The 10,000-nt window shown below is 46.4% G+C and overlaps 1 protein-coding gene across 2 annotated transcripts in view; it reads left to right on the top strand.

The window, feature by feature from the left end:
- The window catches only part of LOC126581283 (uncharacterized), a 21,903-nt gene that overhangs the window by 1,969 nt on the left and 9,934 nt on the right, over window positions 1-10,000 (top strand). The gene's annotated exons all lie outside the window — the stretch shown is intronic.

The following is a 10,000-nucleotide window of genomic DNA, read 5'->3' as shown; positions in this document are numbered from 1 at the left end:
TTCTTTCCGAAACAAGCTCGGAAGAGGTGAAAACTCCAACCATGAATGGACACGTAGAGGTTGCTTCAAACAGGCAACAACAGCAACAGTGGCAACCGACATGAAGAATGATCGGATAAAATGTTGATTAAAGATCGCATAAATTGTTGGATGAAGGAAAGTGGAAAGCTTTGTGGTGTGGTTGCGTTGATTTGAAATTTCTCTTGCTTAATTAAAGGCATTCCTTTTAATTAAAAATCGATTGAAAGTGAAAACACCGTCGGGTAATCGTTCCCAACCTATGATCCAGTGATTGAGGATGGCTTTTGATGAGCAAATGCTATGAAATGGGAAACTGTTTTCGCCTTTTTATGCCGTTTATCGATTTTGTGTTCGTTGACTTGAACAATTTGATGAATACATATTACACCATTTAAGAGGAGGTGTTGAATGGTTCTTTAAAACAATCTTTCCATACAGTCGTCTTTTTTCGCAGGTTGACACCATAAAGGTCCAACTAAGCACAATGGATGCTAAGGCCACAAATCAGGATGGATGTTCGCGTTATGATGCTGTCATCTTATGATTTAATCCATAACACGCACGCATTTCTGGTGCTGCAGAAGCATTGCTGGTCATCCGTGGCGCGGTTGAGGCCACGTTAACGGGCCGCGGCATTAACCTGCCTCTCTCCGGTGGCAATCGCGGGCATATTTATTTATAGTCTATCGAGATGCTTGCTTGCATGCTTCAGCGGTCAATTGCAGCAATTGGTTACCAACCGTTTGCACGTGTTAGAACGAATGCCAGGGCCCGTTCGATGAACAGAGCCACGGAACGATGGGGCTGCTAGAGGGCTGAAAGCGATTGCTACCCTTTTCAATAACCCCTTTTGCCTTTTCTTCCCACTCTATCTCACTCTCGTTCTCTCCATCTCTGTAGCTACCATACAACGGAGGCAGATCCCTCGGTCTGTAGTGTCAGATGTTTAACAATATGGTTAATTGTAGAACAATTATCCAGCACAGCTGTCCTCCGGTTGGTGGGGCAAAAGTTGCTGCTGATTACAGAAGTTGTGCCCCGTTCTGTATCCGGCTGTGTTGTTGATGGCTTCGCTTACAGTAGTTTCACCAAAAACTCATAACTGGCTATGCTAGATTCTAGAACGGGACCAAAAGGTTCTGAAAACGTTCCGGTTCGACTATTAGCCGTGGACACGGGACGGTAGGCACAGTTTTGCATGCGTCGGCAAGTTGAAGCATTTGCGCAAAATGTGTGTTCGCTCTGCGGGAGATGTCCATTGTTCGTTGAGTAACCCTCATCATAAATCTCACATTGACTAGCGCTCAAGCTGTTTGCTCCAGCTGGCACCGGCAGAGCGTGTGTAGAACCAGGGAGGGCAAACATATTAGGTTAACACGATGCTACCCTGTCCCCCATCTGGGGATGCTACAAACGGATGGAAAGGTGACGACGTCGAACGACCCGGGCCCGGGTATAGTGCTGAGTCAAGAACCTGAGTGCACCACCAGCCACGCAACGATTGCCGCATTCCTCCACAGCCCCCTTGGTGATGTTGGTGTGGCAGGAACGTCCGTCCGTCAGGTCGTAAAGCCTTGCCCCTGGCAGCATCAAATAGAAATTACATAATGTCTGTGTCTTTGTGGAGCACGTCGTGTTGCCCAAGACCATCCTCGGAGCAGCAGAGTAGAGAGCGAGCGAGTGGGAAGCTGGTGGGAACATGAGCAAAGAATTACATACCAGACAGGTACAAGACAGACTGAAAGTTCTGATGGCAGATACTAGCAAGTCACGTGACTGTAACTCGTTACGTAAAAAATCAGAATACGATTGTTAATTTTTTTTAACTTCAATTACCCATGTGCTATACTCAAAATTAATGTTGATAATGTCGTCTTGAAACCCGCTCTGTTGAAAATGTTGAACACTTTGATACTGCACGGCGCATGAGCCCCTCTTCTGCAATCTCTCGCGTAGCTCGTGTTGAAATGCGGACCTTTTCCAATATTCACAACCATTTACCGCATTGATTGCACAAAGATAAACCAACAAAACGCTGTCTGGTTCGAGACATCACTATAGAATGCTAATGGCAATCGCGTTTGGATGTTTGGCATCGCATTACAGCATCATGGAACCTGGCCAATCGGTCTCGTGGGATGTCTAATGTTATCATCTAAACGAAATCATGCCCTGGAATACGCAAAATCACTTAATCCAATAAGCTCAACCATACGGCACACAAATGACCTTGAGGAGGAAACTCCCTATCGACCACCCTTAGACCTTAGAGAATACATCACACTTGACCTTGAAAATGATGTTTGAAAAGTTACTCAACCCTCTTGATCCAAGGATTCTGTAAGAAATTCATAAATTAGGACCCTCTAAAAGGGCAAATATTTAAGTGACACTAAGAGGAATTCCTCCAAAAAGGCTCCTTGCCAAGGGGTGTTCCTTCGTTCCACGATTAGTCGAAGCAATTGATTTACTATTTAAGTATCCGCGATAAATTGCCCGAAGAAATGGCTGTGGCGGGCATGGCATTTTGGCTGTCGGCAGTTAACAATCCAACCATCCAGACATCGATCATTGGCATCCAAGAGAACGGTATGCGGGTTGGTGGGTTTCGGTCAAGCGAACCGAGATTCGCCATCCGCACTGGCGCGGTATGATACAGCCTGCAGCCGCGAATCTGCACGCACGGGGCGAAATACATTGCGCAAAACGGTAATGATGTTCATCCGGTCGAAACCACGTCCTATCGTCTGACGGACCGGACCGTTCATCCGTGCGGAACGAAAGGTTGGCAGATGCAGCCGAACGGAGAGACGGTGCACGGTGGCATGCCAATGTGCTGAGTGAGTCCATCAGCTGGCCTGGCCCCTGGCCTGGGCCGGCCGGGCATAACTCTGCCAGAGATCCGCGAGACTGCTGGTGGCCTCTCTGGCCTCTCTTTGTGGTGATGACTTCACATCCGGTCCCATCGCTTCGCTCTGGTCGGTCGCCTGTGACCCGGTGACCTTCCAGCGTGACTCGCAAGCCCCCGCCCCGGGCCAGTAGTTTCACGGGGTGTGTTTCGGTCCACGGTCGGGTTTCGGTGGTTCTTCTTGGTGTACTTTTTCGCCGGGGACTGGCAACAGATGCGTCTAAAGTGGAGTGAGAAGTATTGGCGCGACAGTCTCCATCCATCTTCGGCATCATTTCGCTCTTCGCGTTGCTTTCTGCTGATAGCCCGGAATCACTCTCTCTCTCTCTCTCTCTCTCTCTCTCTCTCTCTCTCTCTCTCTCTCTCTCTCTCTCTCTCTCTCTCTCTCTCTCTCCCTCCCCCTCTCTCTCTCTCTCTCTCTCTCTCTCTCTCGCGCTGTCTGTCGTCTAAAAGACTGTGGCCTGGCAAATCAGTAATCGCTTTTGACTGACTCACTTGCTAATAAACGGCGTTTACGATGGGTGGGGCTGGCGTTATCTGTTGAAAAGCAGCGAGGCACGCGCTCCCGTGACCCATAGCTCGAGAAGCATCGAGATTTGGAAGCTGCGGGCAAACCCCGGGCGATTGAATGTTAAACATTGTTTTGATATGGGCAATTGTTGATGTTCCTTTTGATCAAGTCTTCAACAGTTTTTTTTTTCTTTCGTTTCAACAAACATAATTACATTCTTCACTACAACCGTCCAAGGTCACTCTGAAATCGAGCGAGTCATTCCGGAATTAAACTTCACAAAAATGTATTTTGAAAGACAGAGGAACGTGATCTCATGTTGACGATCGTTTGGTTTGTTGGGAGAAGCATAAAGAACTCATTAACAGACAACAAACTCTCAATTTGTAGCTGGCACAATCTTTGTCAAGCAACGTTTCAGCATCGATTAACCAACCGTTTATCTTGGTGCCGTAGGACGTTTTTAATACGTTTATTTTTTTCAGAGAATTAGAATACTTTCTTTCATATTGCTCAGAATATTATTACCTTCCTAGAAATTAATTATACACCCAAGTCGCGCTACTTTTTCACCGCCACCGGCAGTCTGAAGAGAAAAATGGCCCTTCTGATGCAGGGTGGGATTCGCTTGTCTGCTTTCAGTAGATTTAACAGCTGTTCAAGTGCAAATCATGTTGAAATAAGACCGGTACTTGAGTAGATTGCCACTGCAACGCACTTCAGACTGTTCCCGTGCGAGATGAGGCGAGTGCAGATAACACCGTCGCTTTGGCGTAGCGCCTCGAGCGTGCATACTGCTTATGATTAGCTTTCGGTATTGAGGCACGTCGATGCAAGGGATGGTTCTATATTCTAAATCCATTTTACAGCGAATTTTATCACGATTTATGATGAAAATCGGTTTGTGCTTCTTAGCCGGGAGCAATCTGTGCGTTGAACGATGATCTCGTTATGAGGAAATGGTTTCTTCTGTTAGGTTACGGTGTGCAGTGAAGGTGATTCCATAATGTCAATTTGATATGTAATATCTATGCAAATGGAGCGTCCCGGAGGATATGTTTGGGGGGTATCTTTTCGATGTTTTTTACAATAAACATAAATATTCCTATGTTTACTTGCTGCTTCAATCAGCGAATATTCTTCACCTCTTGAAGAAAAACGTTCGATCGATTTCCTTCTCCCTCGAATTCTTGTATTCATTTCCTTCGAAATCAATGTCGATACCACTGCTCCATCCCAATCTGGATCTCCTGCGATTTCACAGATAGCTTTGAAAAATGGTACTAATTTTCGGGAGCGAAACAATATTAAAATGTTAACTTCCTTGTTCAAGCATCACCTAAAAACTAAAGGTTTCATTTTTCCTGTCGTTACTACGATTGATTCCACGGTGTGATATAAAACATATTGGCAACAAGGCAGTGTAGAAATGTGTTGACATTTTTCTGTTTAACATTTTGTGGCAACGAATGTGCTTCGTTTTTGGATCAAATGCCTATTCGGGTTATCAACCGGTTTGAAATCGCTTATTCATGAGTCACCGGTGGTGGTAAGCTGGTTCCATGTTGTAGGGATGTTTAGCATGGACTTCAACCAGTGGGACCTGTTGGGCGTCGATGCCGACCAGTTGAGGAAAGGTTAACTACCTCACGGGAACCAGAATTACACTCGACGGGGCGACAAATTACTAATCAGTATCACATTACTGTGATGGTTCGATGGTAGCTACGTATTGATCAATACTGTTGGTCAGCAGCAAAATTTTTCAAGGATTGCTGCAGATATTTTTATTATTCTATAAACAGTACTTCATTAACCTACGCTTCGAGGTTCGGTTGCTAACGAAACCGTTAAATAGTAAGAATGAAATAAATTACCTTCAAATAGCGGTACAATATCATCTTCTGATGTAATTAAAAGTTCATTAATCCTGGTCCTGGGGGAACAACGCGCTTAGTAGCTCGTGCTTGGGCTTGGGCGGAATTTAATTCGTAATTTTTATTCAACCTGTACCACGACGCAACCTCAACTCGCCACAAATCTTATACAAAATGTAATAAAATCCAATCCTCGGCCTGTAAGAATTTCAAACCATCGCATGGACGTCGCTATGGGCGGCGTGGGTGGACGACTCGGAAGCCCAGGAGAACCAGCCGGTTCCCGCCAGCGGTAAACTCGCCTTCCCTGGTGTAAACGGCACACAATCGCCAGGAATGCCGCAGTAGAATGCCTGTGGCGTTTCCCGTCGGGCCACTGGGTTGTGTGCGCGTGACCGGCTTCAATATACAGTGTGCACAACGCTGGTTGGTGGTGCTTGGTCGCGGATGATCTCTCCGTTCAACCACAAAACGAGTTAGCTTCCTTCGTTCCATCGTGATGCGGCCTAATGTCGGCACGCACCACGCACGTTTCGATTTGCGTACGGCCCAGAGTTTGTGAGCTGAGGAATTAATTAACGGGATTATACAGAACGGCGGTTCCACGAGAAGAATCCGTCGCTCGTGCTCAAGCGTAATGGAATGGATGGACAGCAGCTAACACATGTGCACTGTGTGCCAGTGTTGGATTGAAAGTTATGCCGCTAAACTAGATGGTCGTACCTAGCTAGCAACCGCCTCATCATCATCATTACAACCACCTGAAAGAGACTCGACCTGGATGTTTACTTCCTGAGAAGAAAAGGAAAAAAACGTCGCAGAAAACTGTGGAATTCATACAGTCTGTGAGGTAATTGGTATTCCCACAGGAAATGGCATACGAAGAGGAATTGTGATGCGTGATTACGAGATATTTTGTTTTTCCAGAAACACATTTACACAATTCGCACACGATCCTCTACCTTACCGTCGAATTTTTTTGCTGGTGGCCAGTGCTTTAAATTCCAATTTTTGGGACGCTACTAAAATATGCCAAAAAAAATTAACATAATCACCCCCCGCACCCGCAGAAAACTATTTAATGAAATTCATGGCGGAATGTCTCTTTTGATAACAAAGCAGTCATGCAGCTCATCTAACCGATTACGTAGCCAAGAATGAATGCATTTTGCTGGTGAAGATACGCTGGATATGCTGCGCGAGTTCACTGACCCCCTTTGGCATCGCTAACGCCTTAAAACGTTTGGCTAAAAACGCTCATCCGCAAACACACATTCGACCGTTTCCGCCGCTATCCCATCCTCCCCCAAACTGCCGCCGGTCATCTGTCTCTGTCAAAGACAAAGGGATATTAAGCGGAACGTGGCGCGCAGCACCTTTTTCCCCCCTGACACATTGACGGGGATCGTGTTTGGCCGTTCGCGCAACATAATCAACCACCTCCGCACCTGTCACCGGTTGTTGCCGTTGCTCCATGGTTGGTGGTGATGGTGGCTGAAGTGGCCTTCCTCCCTTCGAACTATCTAGAGCTTCCTGACTTCCGTACTTTTCTTTTGCCGCTTTTGTCAAAGAAGTTAACGGCTACGAGCAGAATCCCAGATGCGGCATGTTGAATGCGAGGGGTGGTGCGGAGCGGAAGACAAGAGGCGCATAACGACAGGGCGGAAAAATACCCAGCTCACTCCCGGTGGCCGTTTGTTTGTTTTCCACGCTCCGGCGATGCAGCGAATCGCCCAGAGTAATGAGGAGATTCGCAGCGAAGTGGAAAGGGTTGTCTGCTGCAATGGTTAAGCCGATTCTAGTGGATAAACTGTGCACGGGACAGAAATGGGACGACATTCTTCGAAGAGTGCTTCCTGGATGTCGGCAGGACTTGGGAGGACTTGGCAAGTAATAAAAAAAAAACATTCTGAAATGTTGAAAACATCTCATAAACTACACCATTATGTTAAAGCTTAAATTGGATTTAATTTTGTTAAAAACCAGTAGCAAGATCCGAGCTCTGGACCTGGTGGTATCTTGAATATTATCCAGAAAATAAGAAGATAGAATGCAGTAGAATTACTTAGAAGTTGCTACATAGTTGGGCCATGATCATACCCTTAGATAAGTTTGAAGTGGCTAATTAAGATCGTGTATTCGATAAGGAGCAGAGGAGTGCTTTTGACGACGACCAACAGGATATTCAGGTTTGTTAGAATTGCCAGCTAAGTGAACCAGAATCTTTGGTTATTGGGAACGATGCATATGAGGTACTAGAGAAAGTACTTGACAGGAAAAAAGGCAATTTCCAAATGATGCAGCCCAATAAGTGGAATCATCCGAGCTCCAGATGGCGGAACGCTAGTCACCTCGCTGCCTCATGTGTTCCACTCGAATCCGCCCGGAGAATGAGCCCCAGAGTTCGACCTAATTCCGTACCACACCAAAGACAGACGGTGTTTCCATAAATAAACATATCTTGTGTGCGCGCTCTTTACTTCACTAGCGGTAGACGACTAGCGAAGCATTCTTTCTTCTGCGTCTCTTCCGCCCGTGTTTACACAAAGTGCAGGAAAAGAAGTGCGCCTCCACCAACCAGAATGCCAGATATTGTGTATGGCTGTGTGCACGCTGCCGCGCCTTGTAACGATTGTTTACAGATGGAGTGGAAAATGTGCGCTTTTCCCGCTTTTCCTGTCCCATCTACTGGCAGGCGCTGGTTGGACAGCGCAGCTCTGAATGCAACTAGTGGTGGTAGTGCTGGTGGTGATGGTATGTGCTATGAGCTCCTTTTTTACTACTTTTCCAAGTTGACGAGACCGTTTTCCGGCTTGGTTGGTTTTTCTCATCCCCAAATGACCCACTTTTGTTGCATTCTCGCGATGTGCACCCGCGTGTGTATGTGGGTGTGTGGGAATGGCAACGGTGGGTGGTTTGACTGCTGAACGAAACAGTTAACAGTAAAGTGTACTTAACTTCCACTTCTGTTAGACGGTCCCCCCGTCACCACCACTGTGGCCATTCAGCATCGAGAAGCCTTTTAAAGCATTTAATTAGTTGTGCAGAACCACTGCAGTGCTAGTAGTTGATGGGAGTCTAGTGGTGGAACCATTGAGGCCATGCCGGACACTACAGTCTGGGTCGCTCTGTGTATGAAGCAGGAAATGTGAGCCAATGGCGTAGTCGGACGCATGAAAGGCGCTACCGTGAAAAGCCGAGGCAAGCAAAACGCAAAAGATCCCTTGTAAATATGACCGATTAGCACGGAATGGAACGGGTTTTAGGTTTCATTTCCCGGTTACCAGAAGTTTAGGAGAATGTTTTCCAATTCTTTTGCTAATTCTTTTGCTAGCTTGCTTCTAGCACCTAATTATTGCATGTCCACTAGGGCTTAATGGTTCAAAAATTTATGCAAAATCACGTGGCCAATGCTACCGGTCATAAATTCCTCTTGGTTTTCACAATCACACGGCCAGATCTTCAGTATCTGGTAGCGATTAGACTAAGGGACAATACTATACTAAGTGTTGAATGTTGTAACATGCATTTGGAGAGTAAAACAAAATGTATATTATCATTACTTCGAATTCTCGTTGGTTTGCGAAAAAATGCGTCATTTCGCTTCAGCATAAACCCACCTTTTGCCCTCCAAGATGTGTCGCAGGGATCTCTTTTGCAGAAGGTGACCATAAAATGCCAGTACATAATGAGCAATAATAAGCGCTCCGCTCTATCGCGTATCTCGTTACATCTGCGGTCAGTTACGGGTTTTCAGTTTCTCTTTCGGTACTACCCGATGTTTCAGTGGATTCGGTCATCCGGTTCCCCCCTTTCGATAAAACACTTTCTCTCTTTCTCTATCTTTCGGTTCGCTTGCTGCTCACATCACATCACCACTGCATGGAATCACTTACTAACCTAGCCGCCCGGAAAAAGGACACGCAAGACCGCACAATAAATGGACCGCCGAAGAGTTTGGTGTTTCCCTTTTTGGACACTTTCCCAGGCAGAAAATAAGACGAAAGTGGCCCAACAGGGTAGACTTACGCTTAGAGAATCTTAAAAACTATTTGGAAGAACTTAGAGCCAATGGATTTGTGTTATAATTTTTCTTTTAATTAAAACAGCTCAATCGAAATGTGTGTTGTCGATAAAAGGATAAGATTCTCGACGGTGGCTAAGGTACCTTAAAACGAACCGTAACCGAGCGACACTTCGCCCAATGGATTCAATCGATCGTTTCCAAACGAACCTGTGAACCACCTGCTAGCTCGCCGTTGGCGCAAGTCCTTTCCCGCCCTTCCACACCCTTCCTTACCGGTATTAATCCTTTTCTTTTCGATAGACTCAGGCAGCTAAAAGGCAGCTGCTGCTGGTAGTAAAATGTGACCGAGTCATCCAACCGAGAGCAGCCACCAGCCGAGAAGGAGTGAGGGTTGGTCAGGGCTCGGTTCCCGATTTGCACGCACACGAACGGACGGACGGGGTCGATGCGGTCGATAGCGTTCACGGTATGCCAATGGCAGGGGGCTTAGGTTGGGTTGGGTCAGCCAAGGTCACCGACGAGCGGTAGTAGCATAATTTTATTGTTCTCTGCTTCACACCTTGCCCCCTTTCTCTCCCTTACAAAAGGATGGTGGACGTATGCTGCTGATATGCATGAAAGTTGCGTGCCTGCAGAAATTACTGCAACTCAGCAGC

This window comes from Anopheles aquasalis, chromosome 2 (genome assembly GCF_943734665.1).
Source record: "Anopheles aquasalis chromosome 2, idAnoAquaMG_Q_19, whole genome shotgun sequence".
In the NCBI taxonomy this organism is placed as follows: Eukaryota; Metazoa; Arthropoda; class Insecta; order Diptera; family Culicidae; genus Anopheles; species Anopheles aquasalis.
This window is presented reverse-complemented; position numbering and strand designations above follow the sequence as displayed.